This window comes from Elephantulus edwardii, unplaced genomic scaffold, assembly GCF_000299155.1.
Source record: "Elephantulus edwardii isolate Elephantulus edwardi_28Jun2011 unplaced genomic scaffold, EleEdw1.0 scaffold00002, whole genome shotgun sequence".
Taxonomy (NCBI): domain Eukaryota; kingdom Metazoa; phylum Chordata; class Mammalia; order Macroscelidea; family Macroscelididae; genus Elephantulus; species Elephantulus edwardii.
Window position 1 is genome coordinate 44,450,001 of NW_006399752.1, and position 19,342 is coordinate 44,469,342.

Consider the following 19,342-nt stretch of genomic DNA (forward strand, 5'->3'; position numbering starts at 1 on the left):
TGGAAGCAGGAGTGGCATCCCCTTCCTAAACCACATGCCTCTGGAAACTCTATATACTTGAATTGACAATCGTTATGGAAAGACATTAGGTCTTTTGTTCATAGAGTCGCTGAATTACGCTTGGCTCGATGGCAATCAACAACAGACAGCTACTACTTTAGTTTTCAGAAATAAGAAGGTCAGTGACTTAGCTGACAAGGGGATATTTATGGAAGCTAGTACTGGGAAAATGAAGAACAAATTTCTTTCTGTTCCTAGAAACGCTTTGCTTTTCCCTGTGAAAACCCTGCATATAATAGAGGTACCCACTTATTAGTCCCCTCTTAGCTCACTCTGATCTCCTCAGCAAGCGCTTCCTTTCCCAGATAAACTTGAACCATTGTGTTTGGGATCAAGAAACGTTTGCAGTGCACACTGTCAGATTGCTTTGCAGAAATAGCACCATCTTCTTGTCCTGAAGTAAAAGGCCTGACTTTTGCCTGTACCTTTGAACATTTCATCTGTGACAGTTTTGATCCTCATTTCATGTTAATTTGCATTTATAGATGAGACTTCCTCCTGAACTTGTGAGAATTGGCTGGAAGGAAGTTTCACATTTCCTTGTGCTCCGTAAGCTGTAGCTCTTTCCTGGGCACCTGCAGTGCACCTGAGGCTGGGCTGGGAATTGTCCTGAGCACTGACCCTCACTGCTGTGCTTCCGCGGTCCCCTCAGTAGCAAGGTCACACCATCTGACAGCCTGCTTGTCCTGAAGTTACACACCTAATGGAAGCTGGAGATTTAGAACTCAGTCCCGACTCATTCCCAGATCTGTGTTCTTTCAGCCAAAATTGTTGTCTGTAATCTGATTGTTGGTAGCGCAGACAAGTTTGGTTTTTTAATTTGGCCAGTTTGTTAAATTAGATTATTTTGGAAATTGTATTTCTGTTGTTGTTAGCTTTCATGGTGTCAGCCCCCCTCGCTCCAGGGACTCCTTGTGCAGTGAGGGGAACTACTGTGACCTGCAGAGTTTTAACTAGCTGGTTTTTGAAAGTTGACCACTAGAAGAAGGAAGAAAGTAGACCTTTCTTTCTGGTCTCAGTCTGGAAGACCAGTGAAACCCATTTTGCCTCACAGCATCATAGCAGCCTCCACTGAGAGATAAGGTGTCTGTACTCAAAATGCAAACCCAGGTTGCCCACACGAAAGATGAGCATTTGGGCACAGAACCCTACTACCTTTATACTTTTTCAAAATGATACCTAGAATTGCATCACTGTTTGGGCCCTGGAGTTACTCTTGATTTGTGTTGCTAGGTCTTTTCCCCACATAGGACATAATCTCTCCTGTCCTGCCACGGTCCCTAGGAATATTACTATTAGCCCATTGTTACAGAAGGGCAGTATCTTCTGCTGTTGGTTCCTCCTGGATTTGCTGTCCTGCTCAGCTACGTGTTTGCTGTTGTCATGCCTGCCTTACCCAGTGCTGTGTGGTACAAAGTATTTTAATAGAATGTCTTCCAGTTTGGAGAAGCAGAACCCTTGCATGAAATAAAAACACAGAAACTCAAACAGAAAACAGACACAAGCGGCTGTGTTTGAATCTAGGTTGAGGGCCACTGAGTCCCACTGGTCTGTTCTATTCTTCACCCTCTCTGAATTCCTGGGGAGCCTAAGAAGTCTGTTTGTACAATAATGTCTTGTTCAGGCCTCTTCCTTTTCAGTACACCAGCTCATAAAAGTTCAGCCCCATGCCTGTGATTGTTTAGCTCGTTCCAGCCAGCAGCTAACGAGAGCCCAGGCTCCCGGCACTACCCCAGCCCCACAGCTGCCCTCCCTCCTCCCTCGCCTCTGTTCTCTTACCATAACAGCACTCAGAATGCTTTTTATTGTTTATTGCCGGTTATGTTTTGTAAATCATGTTTTCAGTTTAAAATTGGAGGACTAAAACATTGTGTTTGATTTAAAAAAAGATAGCCCTTCATTCAAGTCCCTTGTAGTTGTTGTAATGCCATTATTTTTGTCCTCCGTCATTGGCCCATAAAGAAACAAATAGAAAGCAAAGCAGGAAAACTCATTTTTTGCACCAACTCGAGTGGAATGTGAACTAGACGGCACATTCATCCCCTAGTAAGTGAGGCGTTGCATAAAAGCCCTGCCGCGCTCCTAGCAAGTGATGCATTACGTGTAGAAGGCATGCCGCACTTCCAACCCTTGCCCCAGTCCAGCTGTTTAACTTCATTTCTGTTTGTGCTTCCTCACAGTTGCTTTTTGACGTTAACATAAAATCTTTTCGGAAATCTAGAACAGAATTCTGTTCTAGGTTATTTTATAGTCTTGCATGTCTGCAGGAGCCCTGGTGGGACAGTGGTCAAGGGCTCAGCTCCTTCCTAACTGAAAGGTTGGGAGTTCAAGCCTGCCAGCTGCTGTGTGGGAGAAGCATTTGGCAGTGTGTCTCTGGAAGGATTTACGACCGTGGAGGCCCAATGAGGCACTTCTGCTTTGTTCTCCCAGGCCATTATGAGTCGTAATCAAGTTGACAGCAGTGAGCTCTTTTTAAGTATTAGCAGAGCTTGAAGTGCATGCTGGGCAGTCTTGTAAGTGTCATGCTATGGGGGTAATTAGGTTTATTGGTTGGTTGACTTTATCCATCTTTATATACTGTTGGAGGTTAGAGTCAGAATTGACCTTTCCAGCTCTGCAGGGGCCTGGCTGACCCCCAGCCTGCCTGATGACTAGACCATTGTCTGTTTTCTCAAAAATGAAATCTTTTTAAAAGATATTTTATTCTTATAAAGTGTTACTGTATATACAAGAAAGATGCTTGATGAGATAGATTGATTCAGTGACTGGGGTAATGGGGGCAGGTGTGTTGGAGATGGTGAGATTGGCACAGGATAAGGCAGAGTTTGGGGCTGTTGTACATAGGGTCGCTATGAATCACAGGCAACTCGACGGCACATAACAACAACAAACAACAACATTGTCTATATAGAGAGAGAATAGAGAAAAGCAAGAGAATAGAAGCTGCGTTTTTTTACTCTCTAGAGAGTAACCTCATTTCTAGCACTTTGTTATGACTTAGTATCTGTTCTTCTGGAGCTCTGTGTGCTTTTACCAAAGTGAAAATGTCCTGTACATTTTATTTATAACCATGTTTTTTTTTCAATTACTGGTATTTACCTTTCCTTTCAATGCTTTTTCATTTCATTAATACCCACTTACACAAGTTCTTTATGGCTGCATATTAAACCACCCCTGAGTTTGGTAGCATGAAGCAGAGGTCTAATTAGCTCACGATTCTGTGGATTGCTTGGGCAGCTCCTCTCCTAATTTGGCTGGTCCCCCCCAGGCTGCTTCAGTTAGAGGATTGCCTTGGCCAGAAGAGCCACAGTGATCTTCACTCTTGTATCTTGTCAGTTGGGTTGTATCTAGCTGTGGGCTGGAGCGTCTCTCTTCCTCCCCACATGACCTGCCATCCTTCAGGACAGTAGAACAATGTTTAGCGTGGTGGTCCTGATGGCAGCCGGTGGAGATTGACAGGGGGTTTAAAGATGGAGTCTACCAGGCTTTGAGGCTAGAACTCACCCAGCATTTCATCACAAGACCAGCCCAGGTTCAAGGGTAGGATGTAGACTTTTCCTTTAGCCAAGGGGAACCCAAAGAAGGACACGCTCACACCAATCTCTGTTTCTATTTCACTGCTTATCATAATAATGGCCTTCATAGTTATTATTTATTATTGATGTGTCCAAGCCAGAATCTGATTTCAGAACATTCAATCGATTTTTAAATCTCTACAGTCTCAACCTAGAGCTTTCCTTTTTTCATAAACTTTTATGAATCTGAAGAATATTGTTAGGTCTTTTAGCATATTCTTCTGTCTGTGGAATCCTGGTAATTGAGAAGCTTGCCCTAATGGTTGATGTTGTGCATTTTGGCTGGAGTACACCCTTGATGATGTTGCTGTTGTTACAGGCTGTCGAGTTGGAACAGACTCATAGCTGACCCTTCAGTAGATGTTTCATGGGAGGAGATTGCCCACCTTTCTTCTAAGGAGCAGCTGGTGGATTTGAACCATATATTTTGGGGTTATCAGCGCAGTCACTAGGCCCGGGAGTACACCATAGGTGATTTATGGTTCATCTTGTGCCACACTTGGAGGATCCAGTCAGCTGGCTGTTAGTGACACCAAGATAGACTCAGAAATGCAGTCTGATCCCTTCATTATACAGTGATGCTTTTCCTTAGTGAAAGTTTCTGTGTGGTATTTTGGCACCTTACGGCTTTAACAGCATTTGATAATTTCTTGCTTTAATCAATAGTTCCACTATGAGTTGCAAAATGTTGATTTTCCAAAACGATCGTTCCTTCTGTATTTATTAGCTAACATTCTTCTGTCAAGTATGGTGGGTTTTTTTTCCCCATCAACTGCAGCTCTGGCTTCTCTAGATACAGTTTCTGTCAGAGGCTGAGGCAAAATATGTGCTTCCTTCTTTCTTTCCTCTTGTGGGTAGTCTGAGTTAGAACTTAACAGTCGACCTTGAACCAGGCTGTATTTTCGGGCCTGGCGCCAGCAGCATCAACCATAACGTAAGGCAGTCTGTGCACCTCACCCCACCCACCGCTGCGCACCTTTCTTTTTTTACTTGGCACAGTGCCCTGGAGCTCATGCCACAGCTGTTCCCAGAGCTTCTCCTCACCCTTCTATCCCTGCATAGCTCCCCCTTCCATTCATTGCGGCATCGGATTCCATCCATTTCCTGTTGTACTTCACCAGGTCTCTGTGGATGTATCCACAGGTTGTTGCCAGCCTTTTATTATTGTAGTATTTCAGGGTATAACTGCTACATAGGTGGTTTCCCGTTTGTGTAGATTGATTCCTGGAAGGGAGCTGATGGCTGGATCTGTATTTACCAGACTCCCTTCCATAGACGTTGAACCATGATCACCTTCCCACTGGTAAGGGATGAGGTTGCATTTGCCAGACTTCTAGATTCACCTGTTTGCAAAGGAGCCCTGGTGGAAAAGTACATTCTGTGTTGGATTATTGACTGGTAGGTCAGTGGTTCAAATCCGCCAGCCCTTCTTGGGGAGAAAAATGTGACCGTCTCCTCTCAAGATTTCTTTACAGCCTTAGAAGCCTGCAGGAGAGCTGCCAGGAGTCACAGTCAACTTGGTGGCAGTAAACTTGAGCTTTTTTTATTTTTAAGTAGAGTGGTATTTCAGTTGCTTTTTTTTCCCTTTAGGTGAGATTGAATGGCGTTTTATGTGGTTAAAGCACTATTTTTTTCATGTGGTTAAACCGCAGATAGCAGATGGTAGTTTTTTCTGGCCCACCTCACAGATCACTTCAATAGCATAAACCCTCCGGTCTGGTGGCCTAGACAACTAACAGTCAAGTCTGGGGGAGCCCCCCTCCCCCAATCAAGGACAAAGTCCAGATTCTTGGAGTCAAATTCATGTAAATCCCATTGTACCTGTTACCTATTTTTTCTTGGTTTCTTTGAGTTCTTAGATTAACCATTTGTCATGTTAGGTGCCGTTGAGTCACCTGCGACCCATAGTGACCCTGTGTACAGCAGCTTTAAAGCCTGCCTTGTCCTGAGCCAGTCTCACTGATTCTGACACACCAACAGCCATTGCCCCACTCACTGATACTAACTAAATCTTTTTCTGTGTTTTCCATTTGTCTTTTGACAGGACTTACTATGGTTTTTTGCCATATAAAAATTGTGAACTTATATGTAGATAAATTTATGAAAACATTCTTTTTTAAAAAATTACATAAATATGAGTTTAAAGTCATGGTCAGAAAGTGCTCTCCATCTCTAAAGTTACGAAGGAATTTCCTGATTTTTTCTTCCAGAATCTGTATGGTTTTATACTTGCATGGAGAACTGTGATCTGTGTGGAGTTTTTCTTCAGGCATGATGTGAGGGTTTAGGGTTTTGGTGTTGTTTCTTTTCTTTATAAGTGGCTCTATGGTTATCCCATTTATTAAAAAGTCCATCTTCACACTGACTTGAATTGCTCCCCTTTCCATATATTAAATTCTTATGTGTTTTCATATTTGTTTCTAGACTTCTTGTTCCTTTGTTGAATCGTAGAACAGTACCACACTGTTGTATATGACAATCGTGATATTAAGGGATGTTCTCACTCCTGCCAGAGCCAGCTATTTGACACGGGCCATTGGAGAACAGGTCTAGTTTTTTATGAGAATTGAGAATATAATGACTAGAGAGGAGATGACTTGTTAACATATTTTTATGAAAATAATGTTAAATGTAAAAGTTAATTTAGGGAAATGGGCATTTCTTATAATACTGGTTTTTCCTGCCCAAGACCATGATCTGTCTTCTGAATTGTTAAAATCTATTTCTGAGACTTTCAGTAGTATTTTAGCATATTCCTCGCCGGCTTTCCACATTTCTTCCTAATTTAATCTTAGGTCCTTGGTGACAAAGTGGTAAAGGAATTTGGCTGCTAATCAGGTCAGGGGTTCAAACCCACCAATCAGTAGGCAGCAAAAAGAGGGCATAGTCATCCACCCCACGGGCGGTTCTTTGTCTTAGAAGGTCACTGTGAGTCGGGAACTCTTGGACAGTTATTGTTGTTATGTGCTCTCAAGTTGCTTGTGACTCATAGAAACCCTGTGTACAGCAGCTCTGAAGCCTGTCCCATCCTGAGTCAGTCTCACTGACTCCAACACACCTATCCCCATCGCCCTAGTTTCTGAATCAATCCATCCCATCCGGGGTCTCCCTCTCCTGCGCCGTCCCTCCACCCTTCTGAGCATGAGGACCTTCTCTAAGGCTGGGTTTGGTTTATTACATCATCAGTTAGCATCACAAATTGGATCTCCTCTTGTACTGTATCTTCCAGCCGAAAGTAACTAAGTTTTGTGCATGGCTTTGTATCCTGCTCTAACTGCATTCCCTGAATGTCGCCCAGGGCTCAAGTCCTGTTCTCGCACTTGTCAGCCTGCAGCCTGTAGTTTGACGTGCATGAATTTTCTTTGTCTCCTAGTTCTGGCTCAGGGGTGGGTGATGGAGATCTGTAACTGTCCTTGCTGTTTGTTAGGGTGTTTTTTGGAGCAGAAGCAGGTATTAAAGTTGATGCCGCAGTAGCGCTCCTGCTGGGATTCATTCCTGCAGCCTTCTTGACAGAGCTTGCTTGCCACGTTACGATAAACTTGACCTGTTCCCATGTGATACGATTGTTCTATTAGTATTGTCTTGCCCAGTGCTTGCCAGTGAAACCTTATCACCCACATAGGGAAGAGACTGGCATATCTATCAGTTAAGTCTATATGATTGCTTCCTGTATTACGCCTTGGTGGGTGGCAGTTACCTTCCATCCTGTCGTTCTGTCAGCCTCTAACCCAGGGTGGCCATTTCTTGTTTCTAGGATTAGGCGGTCAATTCTGTGGCTTTGGAGGCCCTACGGTCTCTGTCACCGTGGTGCTGTGGCTCATAGCAACCCTGTGAACAACAGATCTGAGCCTGCAGTCAATCTCCTGTGCCGTCCCATCATCTCTGATACGCACAGGCCTGTTGTGCTAATCACTCTGTCGGCCCATCTTGCTGAAGGTCCTTCTCTTTTGCTGACCTTTCTCAGTATTCCATTTGTGTGTGTAATGCCGTTTCCCCATCTTGGTCTTTAGGGAACACACAGGTTACTCTTCCTACAGGGCAGACCTCTTGTTCTTTCTGCAGTCTGTAGAATATTCAGTACTTCTTTAACACAATTCAGAGGCATTGATTCTTCTTCTGCCACCATACATAATAATGAATGGGCATGGTTGAATTCCAATAAACCTTTATTTACAGACACAGGGCTCTAGCTTTGACCTCTGGACTATGTGACCTGTTGAACCCTGTTGTTAGTCTATTATAGGTCACATTTAATTGTGTGTGCTTATTTTGTTTCCATACATTTCTACAGCATTAATAACTTTAAACTTGTTATAATTTATACCCAGTGGCATATAGATTTAATGGAATTCTTTTATGTTTCTATTTAGCCTTTCTAAATCTCACAACATGGGAACCATCATTCCTTTCTTAACATTCTCTGTACCTGTGCAAGCTTCCAGCAAGAAATAGAGGGAGAGCTTCACCTCATCTCTTTCTCTCTCTTAAGAACTCATGTTCATTTCCGCTAACAGTGGGTGGGATTTCTGTGTGGAAAAATAATCTGCAAAAAACAATTTTTCTTATGGTGTTCTCTGATCTCTGTTAGTGGTGATTTTGTCAAAACACCAGATGATGTATGACTCTATAAACTGTCAGATTAATCAATAGAATTCACAAGACACTGAAGAAACAAATCACAAAGGTATTTATGAAGGCGATGCCAAGGAGTGCTCTCACTAATGAATGCCACCCTAGCTTTGCAGAAGTCTCTCCGCATGAGCCGTTCTTTTAATATGAGTATAAAAGGTATTTGAAGTCTTGCTTTGGAGTGGTAGTTTTGGCTGAAAAATGGCCAGGGTGAGGATTGCCGGCAGAGATGGTGACGGTTAGTCTGTCCCATGCAGCGCTGCATCTGCCAGTGTGGCCGAACAGACAGGAGCCGAAGGAGCAGGGCTGCTTGCAAGTAAATATAGTTCAAATACTAGTGAATAGATGTTTCTTAGCCAGAACTTAAGAAGGATTTTCATAGACGGGAGGCACCATAGAATGTTCAGCTAAAGCCAGCAGTAAAAATGAGAGTATGCTGGCGTGAGATTATCAAGAAATCCCTTTCAGGTATGTGTGGAACATTATGTCAACTCTGTACTTTAGCAAGATTTTTAAAAAAATAAATAAATAAAACAGAGGGAGAGAGGAAGGAAGGGGAGGCAGGGAGGAACGAAGGAACAAAGGAAAGGGGTCCAGAGGCAGAAGAGTAAGTGGAAATGAAAACCAGATTGTGTGGGACTTGATGGAAGGGAAGCTCGTCTGAAGGATAGAAGCACTCATGGGGGCATGGGGAAAGAAAGGAAAGCGGGCAACAGTGTGAAAGAGAAAAGAGACCTGCGGTCTGAATTAGAGGGGAAAATACGGGAGGAACTGCTGGCTGCTTGGAAAGTGCCTCCAGAAGAAAGAGGAGAGAAATTCTGAGTAAAAGAATTTGAGACAGAAAAGTTAGATGTCAGATCAGAGGTCAGCCAGTGTTCCTAGAAAGAACAACAAGCAGAACAGAACATCTTTCCTGGAAAGCGGGAGGTAGAGGATGCAGTCTGCCCGGTGATTAACTGCTCCCTCGTCGCCTACTGCTGACTTCCATGGGGTTGCACAAAAAGACTTAGCCTCTTGCATTCTCATAGGAAAATAGTGCTCTTTAGAGTGTTTCTCTACTTTGTTGAGGTCCTTTAAGCCTTATCTAACTTGGCATTTCAGGTGGACTTCTGTTTATCTACTAACATACAGGGTCCAGAATGATGATGAGATAGCTGGCTTTAACAGTACTTCTTTAAGATTTAGAAAGTATTCATAGAGTTGTGAGCAGTGTCTTAGCAGATTAACATCAAAGCAAATAGCACCTGCTCTCAATTAGAATTCTAACTACAGGCTATTTATTTACATTAGTAATTTCACAATAAAAAGGTCAGAAGTTCAAAAACACTTGGCCGTATCTGCAATGACATCTTGCATTCACACTGCAGACACTGCTGTTGAGAAGACACGTATTACAGCAGTGAGATCATGAAGAAGGTAGCTTTGTGACAAGTATGGCACATGGCTACTAGTGGAGTGCAGAGCGCTGGTGGTTTGAGACCTTGTGTATCCCAGAAGTTCTTTGGAGATCTGTAGTTCAAGGTCTCAGATTTAATTCACTATTTTTAAGAATTAATTCACTGTTTTTAAGAAAGAGTTTTGGGGGTGGGGGGAGTGGGGGGATTGTATACCAATGAAGGAATTTTTCTTTTATTTTTCAAGGAGAAGAGTGAACTGGGGGGAGCGTTGGGCAGGGAGAAAAGTACAACAATGAATGAATGGAAATCCAAAATCTCTGTAAATGCTCATTAACATTAATTTAAAAAAAGAGGAAATAATAAAAAAAAGAAAGAGATTTACAAGTGTCAAGGCTGAATCTCTATCCTGCAGTCTACACCCGCATTCCCTTAAAGGCACATGTATATACACACATGTACATGTGCTATTCTGAATCCAGAGGAAAACCAGGAGAAGGTTAGGACATTAAAATCTAAGGAAAGGCCATTTCGAGGAGATGCAAGTGATTATACGTGTAAATAATACAGTAAATACAAATGAACCACTGAAAACTCAAGATTATATATATATATATGTGTGTGTGTAAAACTCAAGATATAGATAGATAGATAGATAGATAGATAGATAGATAGATAGATAGATAGATATATTCAAAGAAGTATCTAATGACATCATATTTTTAACCTTAGACGGTTATGGTTTTATGGAGGTGGAAGTTGGACTAGCATAGGTTACAAAAGGAATGAAGGATGTGGTGGAACAGTGCCCTTCAAAGATAGCTTAATCCTAAGCCTGTGGATACATTGTTGTTGTTGTGTGTGTACCTTAGTCGGAACCGACCCATGGCTGACCCTCTAACGGGTTTTCAGCGGCAGTTAATCACATGGGAGGAGATTGCCCATCCTTCTTCCGCGGACCAGCTGGTAGCCTTGAACTGCATACTTTCAGGATTGCAGCACAGCTTCCTATCACCAGAGCTTCATGTTATCCTTGGGTGGTGTTGAGCTGGTTTCTACTCATGGTGACGCCACGTCCAGCAGAAAACACTGTCCACAGCATCCACTGCTTCACACCATCCTCACAGTTGTTTGTTTGGGCCTTTGTTACAACTGCTACGTCCGTTTATCTCATTGAAGTTCTTCCTCATTTTCACTGACTGTCTTCTCCACCAGGGCTCTCTCCTCCGTGGACTGATAATCTCCTGACAACATGCCCAAATTACAGTTCTTGCTCCTATGGCTTCTGGCTCTATATAAAGTACATTTCTAACTCTTATCTATATTTTCAACTGCTGTGCATAAGGTTTGCACTGAATGCATTTTTTTTTAAACCAGTAGATCACCAGATTGTCCATCCTGGTCTGTCTTAGTCTGAAAGCTCCCTGAACACCGTCTACTATGAGCGAACCTTCTGGTGTTTAAAATACCAGTGATACAACTTCCATCAATGCACCGTGCCAGCCACCACAGAATGACAAACTGGCATGTATCTGAGTGGTGGTGGATAGGTTACATAGCAAAGTGAAATTAAAAATTGCTAATCACATGACCTTAGAATGGGGAGATTACCCTGGGTTATCTGAGTTAGTGCAAGGTAATCGCAGGAACCTTTACTAACAGGAGGAGAAGAGTCCGATTAAATCAGAATGAATCATCATAAGTGACTGAATTTCTGTTGCTGCCTTTGAAAATAGATGAAGGAGCCATGAGCCAACGAGTACCAGCAGCCTCCAGAATCTGGAAAGGCAAAGAAATGAATCCTCGTGAGCTTCCAGAAAACAAATAATCCTGCCGACACTGATTTTAGCTCAGTGAGACCCATGTCCAATGCCCGGCCTATAACTTATAATGCATTTGTGGGAGTTTTTATGCTTTGGGCATATTGCAAGGACAGACCAATCCTTGGAGAGGGACATCATGCTTGGGAAGGAGGAGGGACAACACAGGAGAGGAAGATCTTCGATGAGATGGATTGTTTCAGTGATTGGGGTAATAGGAATAGATGTGTCAGAGAAAATAAGGTTGGCTCAGTATAGAGCAGGGTTCAGTGCTGTTGTACAGAGTCGACCACTATGAGTCACATATGGCTCGACGGCACGTAACAACAACAACCAAATTTATGGCCATTTATGACAGTAACAGTAGGAAACCAGTACAGAAATGAAGTACGGAGGATTAGCTGTGCAGATCACTCTAAAAATTTTTTGCGCTTTAAGAAAAAAGAAAGGGAGAAGAGAGCATGTGGAATTGGAGTCTGTTTTAAAATGAGAGGGATTATTTTGTTTTCAAATTATTTGTGTGATTTCTATGTTATTTTTAATGCTTCTTAGAGACATAGCATCAGAGTGCTTCATCTGGCACTCCAGATACCATCATGTAAAATTTTTTAAAAGGAAGCTGATTGCACTTGGAATAAATCAGATAACTCGGCAGTTTTAAAACTTGAGAACTGCACTAAAAATCCATTTTTTTAGACACCAGGACAAAATTTTTAGAGAACATAAGAAAATGTATGTTGTATATAGAGAGTGATGTAGCATACACAAAAATCCCACTTTAGTGTAATTCTGTCTGAAATGAATTGGACACTGTTAGTACTTTTTAGAAATACAGGTTAAGCATATAGCATGTTACATAGTATAAGCTTTGAAATTATGCTATATTTAAGCATTAGATGAGTCAAGATAAAATTTCCTTTTAAATTGTTGTTGATTGCCTTCAAGTCGAGCACGACCCTATGAACAAAAGGCCTGAAGCCCCTCTACAACTATCGACATTTATCAAAGTTCATAGAGTTTCCAGAGGCATGCTATTTAGGAAGTGGATGCCACTCCTGCTTCCAACATTTTTAAATTATCAAGGTTAAACTAATATTTATGAAGGCGATTTCTATCTGTAAATAATAATAATAGCAGTAGTCATATAATAATTTAGAAAAGACAGTTGTGATGGAGTCAGTTCCACCTCTCGCTAACCTTGTCTGTCAGAGCAAAACTGTGTCCTGATGAGTTTGGGTTGCTGAGTTTTCAGAAGGAAACCACCAGGCTTTTCTTCTGAGGTGCCACTAAGTGGATTTGAATTTTTTAACCTTTTGGTTAAGAAACAGTCAGGTCATTAATCATCTGCACTACCCAGGGACTCCAGTAATAATTTTGGATCTTTTGTTATTGATGTTGTTGTCTGATGATGTTGAATCACATATGACTCAACAGCTATCCTGTAAACCAAAGGTGGGAACCTTGTCCTGTCCTGTGCCATCTTCACAATCTCTGACATATTTGAGTTCTTTGCTGCAGTCACTAGGCCATTCCACCTCCATGGAGAGCCTTCTTCTCTTTCACTGTCCCTCCACCTTTCCAAGCATGATGCCTCTCACCAAGGAATAGCCTCTCCTCACAACATACCTAAAATAAATGAGACAAAGCTTTATCATCTTTGGCTCCAAGGATTAATCCAGCTTTACTCTCTTCAAGATGTACCTGTTTGGTCTTTTGGCATTTCATGGAATACTCAGTCATCTTCTCCAGCACCGCAGTTCAAAGGCATCAAGTCTTCTGTCATCCTTATTCATTGACCAGCTCTAAGATGCATAGCATTTGATTGAAAAGACTGTGGTCTGAGTCAGGCATACCTTCGTCCTCAAACTGACATCTTTCCTCCTTAGAAATTTGGAGAGGTTCCTGACTACAATATATCCCCAATGCAGTATATCTCCTGATCTCCTGACTGCTGTGTATTGACTGTGGATCCATGTAAGATGAGACAATTTCAGCCTGTTGGTCGAGTGGTGAGAAGTTTTGTTTACTTCATATTTAAATGCTCTCCATATTGAGGGCTCTAGTATTTGATCTTCTTCAACAAATGTTTGAAGTCCTTTCAGCAAACAAAGCTGTGTCACCCACATAACAAAGGTTATTATTGATGCGTCTTCTTCCAATACTGATGCCACCTTCTTCTTCGTATAGTCCAGATTCTTGAATAATTTGCCTACGTATTGAATGTTGGCGTTATTATGTGCTGTTGAGTTGCCTGCGGCTCATAGCGACCCTATGTACAACAGTCCTAAACCCTTCTCTGTTCTGTGCCAGTCTCACTGTCTCTGACACACCTACCCCCCCACTACTCCAGTCACTGAATCAATCCACCTCATAGAGGGTCTTCCTTTCCTGTGCTGTCCCTCCACCCTCCCAAGCATGACATTCCTCTCAAAGGACTGTTTCCTCCTTGCAACATGTCCAAAGTATGTCAGATGAAGCTTTAGAATCCTTGCCTCCAAGGAACAGCCTGGTTTAACCCTCTCCAGGAGGAACCTGTTCGTTTTCTTAGCAGTCCATGGTATATTCAATATTCTTCTCCAGCACTACAGCTCAAAGACAATTCTCCTTCTGTCATCCTAGTCATTGTCCAGCTCTCTGATACAAAAAGGATACAACCTTTATGCATGTCTTTCTTAATTTTAAACCATGTAGTGTGCCCTTGCTCGGTTTACACGACAGCCTCGTGTTCTGGATTGAGGCTCAATATCAAGAAGACAAAGATTCTGACCACTGGGCCAGTTGGCAGTATCAGGATGGATGGTGTAGAGACTGAGATTGTTGACAGCTTTAGTTTGCTTGGCTCCACAGTCAACACTCTTGCCATCAGCAACCAGGAAATTAAAAGATATGTTGAGATGGGAAAGTCTGTTATTAGGGACCACTCCAGAATGTTGAAGCGTAATGATGTCACTCTGGAGACTAAGATGCCCTTGATATAGGCCATGGTCTTTGCATTCACTTGCTATACTTTCCATACCTATTCAATATGTACATACATGAAAACCCAATGTACATATTGAATAGGTATGGGAAAAGGATACAACATTTATGCACGTCTTTCTTAATTTTAAACCATGTAGTGCTTTCTTGCTCTGTTCACACAATAGCCTCTTGTTCTAGGTGTAGGTTTCACATGAGCCCAGTTAAGTGTTCTGGGATTCTCATTTTGGGTGCTATCCAATCAGCTGTGACCCACAGAGGCCTCTTGCACAACTGAATGAAACCTTGCCCAATCTCTTTGATAAGTGCTTTCTGTATCAGCTCAGTCTTAGTCCTTAATGTCTTATTTAATCACCAAGACAGTTATATATGAGAAATTGAGTCACTTATGTTAATATTTTATAGATATAGAATATGAATCATTACATGTTCAATAAAGATCACTTATTAAAGTTGAATTTAGAACTAATCATTTTTATATAACAAGACGTTTTCTTTCATTCATTTGAGGAGCCAGGGGATGAAAGAAGGATGACACAAGAGGGTTCGTTATATCAACTATAAATAAAATAATGGGTTTAAAAAAAAAGGTAATGAAATTTTGCTGACAGCTGCTGCAAATTCCTACATTTCCTTCCCCTCTTCTTTATTTTGCACCTGAAAATTTCTCTATCCTGGAAAGGCCTTATCAGATTGATAGATATGTAAGATAACAGTAATAGAGTTGGTGAGATCTTCTAAGGTTTGAAAAAGACATTTACTCACGGTTGGTGGAGATAGAAATGACTCTTTTTTTGTGGAAATGCTTTCCTCAAATTGGCAGCATTTGTCAAAATTGAATATGTAAGTATATTTTGGCTTAGCAGTCCAGTCTTAAGTATCTGTTCTACTTGTCGTCTCCTCTCCTCCTGTGGACAAATATGTACATCAAGAGTGTTTCTTATAATAGAAAGTGCTTCGTATCATCTCCGACAGAGAGCAGTCCATTAGTGATGGTTGTGTTGAAATAAAACCTAGGAAAGTACAAGATGAGACTGGAACATCTTGTTGTGCCAGAAAGTAAGGAAGTGCGATAAATGGGGGCGAAGGGAGAGCTCTTCCTTATGGGAAAACATCAACTGACATAGTGAAAGGATAATGTCGTTAGAAAAATCATCTCTGAGAGCTCCACTGGCCAGCGAACCTCTCAGCCCATATGCTGACACCTGCCGGTTAGAGACAGAGTAAGTTTACATCAGAACAACCTGGCAACCCGCACTTCAGTGATGGGAGTGACCCCTGAATTGGAGCTTTGCGAAGCAGTGTTCTAGGACGGGCATCATCATCTCAGTGGTGTTCCTGTCCACTGTGTATAACCTGCATCTGATCATGTGAAAACATCAGATAGAATTTTGAGAAGTGCTTTATAAAGTAGGTGGCCTGCTCCTCAATGATATCAAGATAAAAAAGACAGACTAAAAGTTCCAGACAAAAAGAATCCAAAGAGACCTCGTATGTAAGAGTATTGTGTGGTCTGGAACTGGAGCTCTTGTTCTGGGCGTAGTACTGGGGGGAAAGTTGCTCTAAAGAACATTCTTGAAGCAAGTGAGAAAAATGTCAATAGAGGATATGAATTAGGTAACACTAGTTTTACCAAAGTTAGACTTTCTGTTGCTCGGACTTGTATTCCTTTTATATATGAGAACTTCCTTGTGCACTGCCACATTGAGGAGTGATGGAGTACAGTGTCTTCAGCTTGTTCTCACTTGGCTCAGAGAAAATACGCATCTACATATATGAAGTGAGAGGACACTCAAACATAAGGGGAAAATGGAAATAATTGGTGAGTTTGCTTTACAAGTATATGGGAATTCCCTGTACTGACTGACCTTGCAATTTTTCTCTTAAGTTTGGAATTGTATCCAAATTAATGTAAAGATAATAAAACCTACTGAGGTAGGTACGTCAGAGACAGTGAGATTGGCTCAGGATAGGCAGGGTTCAGAGCAGTTGTACGTAGGTTGGCTATCAGTCACAAGCGACTAGACAGCACATAACAACAACAATTGAGACTTATCACAATTAACTTGTGTAGAGGGCCCATACAGTTTCAAAATTAGGGAGCTCTCATGGCCTAGTAATAAAGAATTACACTGCAAACCCAAAGACACACACAGTTTGAATTCACCAGCTTCCCCTCAAGAGGATAGGCATTCTCCTCCTGTGTGATTTATAGCCTCTGAAAATCCACTGGAGGCTCAGCTATGAATCAGTTCTGACTTAACAGCAAGTAACAACATTATGACCTTGGAAAAACTTCTATAAAGGGGTCACCATGGGCTGTAATAAAGAGTGTTCTCCAGCTTTCTGAGACTAAAGACAATGGCGGGTTGAATCTTCCTTATAATGTCAGCCTGTAGATTATAATTTGTCAGAAAGCCCACTGGTGACGATACTTCATCTAGAACTGCAGTAAATATGCACAGACAAGTAACATTCGATGGGAGTCCAGATGCAGACACTTTGAAGTTAGATTGTTTGACAGGAACCTAGAATGCATGTCATCGTCTTTTTTTTCTTTCTTTTAAAAATATCAATGGAAATTAATAAAATAAAATTAAAAAAAAATATCAGTGGTATCTTTTCTTTGTTGACAGATTTTTATATGTCTGCTTTAGAAGGCTGGTGGGTAGGTGGACAGCCTCTTAAGATAAGGAAGTCTCTGTAGGCATCTCTGTAGGAAAGGCCAAGTATCTTTTCCTTGAAAGCAGTCTGTGCTCATGCGTATAAAATATAAATTGATGACCTTAAACTCTGTGCCATAAAATATGACCATGATCAGTTTTGCAGTCTCAAAAAAAAGATGTTAAGCCTATTGGCTTACTATATCCATTTATAAAACCCCACCGAACACAAAGTCTAATTCCCTTAACATACCACGGAAGGTAGGCCTGGTGATCCACTTCTGGAGAGATACAAGAAAACTCTCCTTCACACATGCATCACCTTCAGTCAGAAGCGACTTGAGGCAATGTTGTTGTTGTTGTTGTTATGTGCCGTCGAGTCACCTGCGACTCATAGTGACCCTATGTACAACAGCCCTAAACTCCGCTCTGTCCTGTGCCAATCGCACTGTCTCTGACACTCCCATCCCAATTATCCCAGTCACTGAATCGATCCACCTCATAGAGGGCCTTCCTCTCCTGCGCTGTCCCTCCACCCTCCCAAGCATGATGTCCTTCTCCAAGGACCTATCTCTTCTCACAACATGTCCAAAGTATGTTAGACGGAGCCTCAGAATCCTTGCCTCCAAGGAGCCACCCGGTTTAACCCTCTCCAGGACAAATCTGTTTGTTTTCCTAGCAGTCCATGGTATTCTCAATACTCTTCTCCAGCACCACAGCTCAAAGGCATCAATTCTCCTTCTGTCCTCCTTGGTCATTGTCCAACTCTCTGATGCATAACAGGTGATTGTGAAGACCATGGCCTGTGTCAGACGCACCTTAGTCGCCAAAGAGATACCATTGGCTTTATTATTAATTTTTTTTTTTAAGATTTTTGGAGGGTAGAGTTTTTCTGGTAGTCATCAACCAAATGAACTACCTGTTGAGATGCCCCTCTAAGCAGCATTAAAACCCCACGGAGGAGAAGAAAAGCGATTGTGATATCACATTTGAATCTACTGTCTTTGGAGTCAGACTGCCCAAGTCCTTAATGCTTTTTCTCTCAATTACCAGTTGTGTGGCTCTGAATAATTTATTTAACCTCCCAGAACTTCACTTTTCTCTGGGGATAATAATAGTATCTGCCTTTTCGGGTTATTTACAAAGTTCACGTATGTATAAAACAGATAAACTTAATAGCCTGGGCAGGTAGAAGGGACCCGATACTGTTAGTATTACTTCTTTTTCTCGCTTCAGTAACAGTCAGAGCTGGGTTGGAATGCATAATTTAAAGGCTGGCAGCCAAAGCCCTTGTTTTTCCATCACTTAATCAGAAGCCTTTTTGCACTGCTGTATCTGAGGTTATCAAGGTACAGCTTCTAAACAAACATCAGTAACCAGAATGTTTTCCTCAGTCCATTTTCCTTTTGTGTACACAAAGGAATATCAGAAAAACTGAGCAGTTCCGTCTGAGTTCTGGGAATTTTTCTATTATAAAGAGAATGAAAGCAGTCAGTATTAGTTTTATTTAAAAAGAGAAAAACTAAACATAACACCTTTGGTTACAATTTGTTCTGGAGAAAATTGGCAGAGATTTAAGAAAGAATTCCCAGGGAGCTAATGGATGCATAATTTTTGACAGAAAGATTATTCATGGTAAACCAGTTGGCATGGATCAGTCAGTAATAATTCAGTTAGTAAACAGCATTATTCAATCTGAGTTTTTAAATCAGCCTTTTATTTGAAGTGGGAGCTCTGGTGGTCTAGTAGGGAAGGAGTTGAGCTGCCATCCCAAAGGCAGGGGATTCAAATCCACCATCTGCTTCTCTGGAGAAAGATGGCAGCCTCTTCATATAAAATGTACAGCCTGTGAAGATCTGCTGGAAGATCAGCTCTGAGTCAGTTCCACTTTGAAAGCATGGTGAGTGCGTGTTTATAAGAGAAAATGTAGCTTATGTGCAGTTGCCAAACAGCTAATAGTCTAAAAGGTAAAGGGTTTTTTCCTTGAATTTAAAGCCTAGAAGAGTTGCCTTCTCGGATATCAGTAAGGCTCTGGGCTTCGATGATGTTTGTCCATATTTATACCACTGGTACTGATCCCAGACACACTCTGCCTGCATTTCCCAATCCTGATATGTCTTTCAAGAGAATGTTGTTGTTGTTGTTGTTATGTGCCGTCGAGTCGCTTGCGACTCATAGTGACCCTATGTACAACAGCCCTAAACTCTGCTCTGTCCTGTGCC

At 41.7% G+C, this 19,342-nt stretch overlaps 1 protein-coding gene across 1 annotated transcript in view; it reads left to right on the forward strand.

Moving 5' to 3' along the window:
- RPS6KA5 (ribosomal protein S6 kinase, 90kDa, polypeptide 5) overlaps positions 1–19,342 on the forward strand; it is a 241,437-nt gene that overhangs the window by 118,510 nt on the left and 103,585 nt on the right. The window lies entirely within an intron of this gene.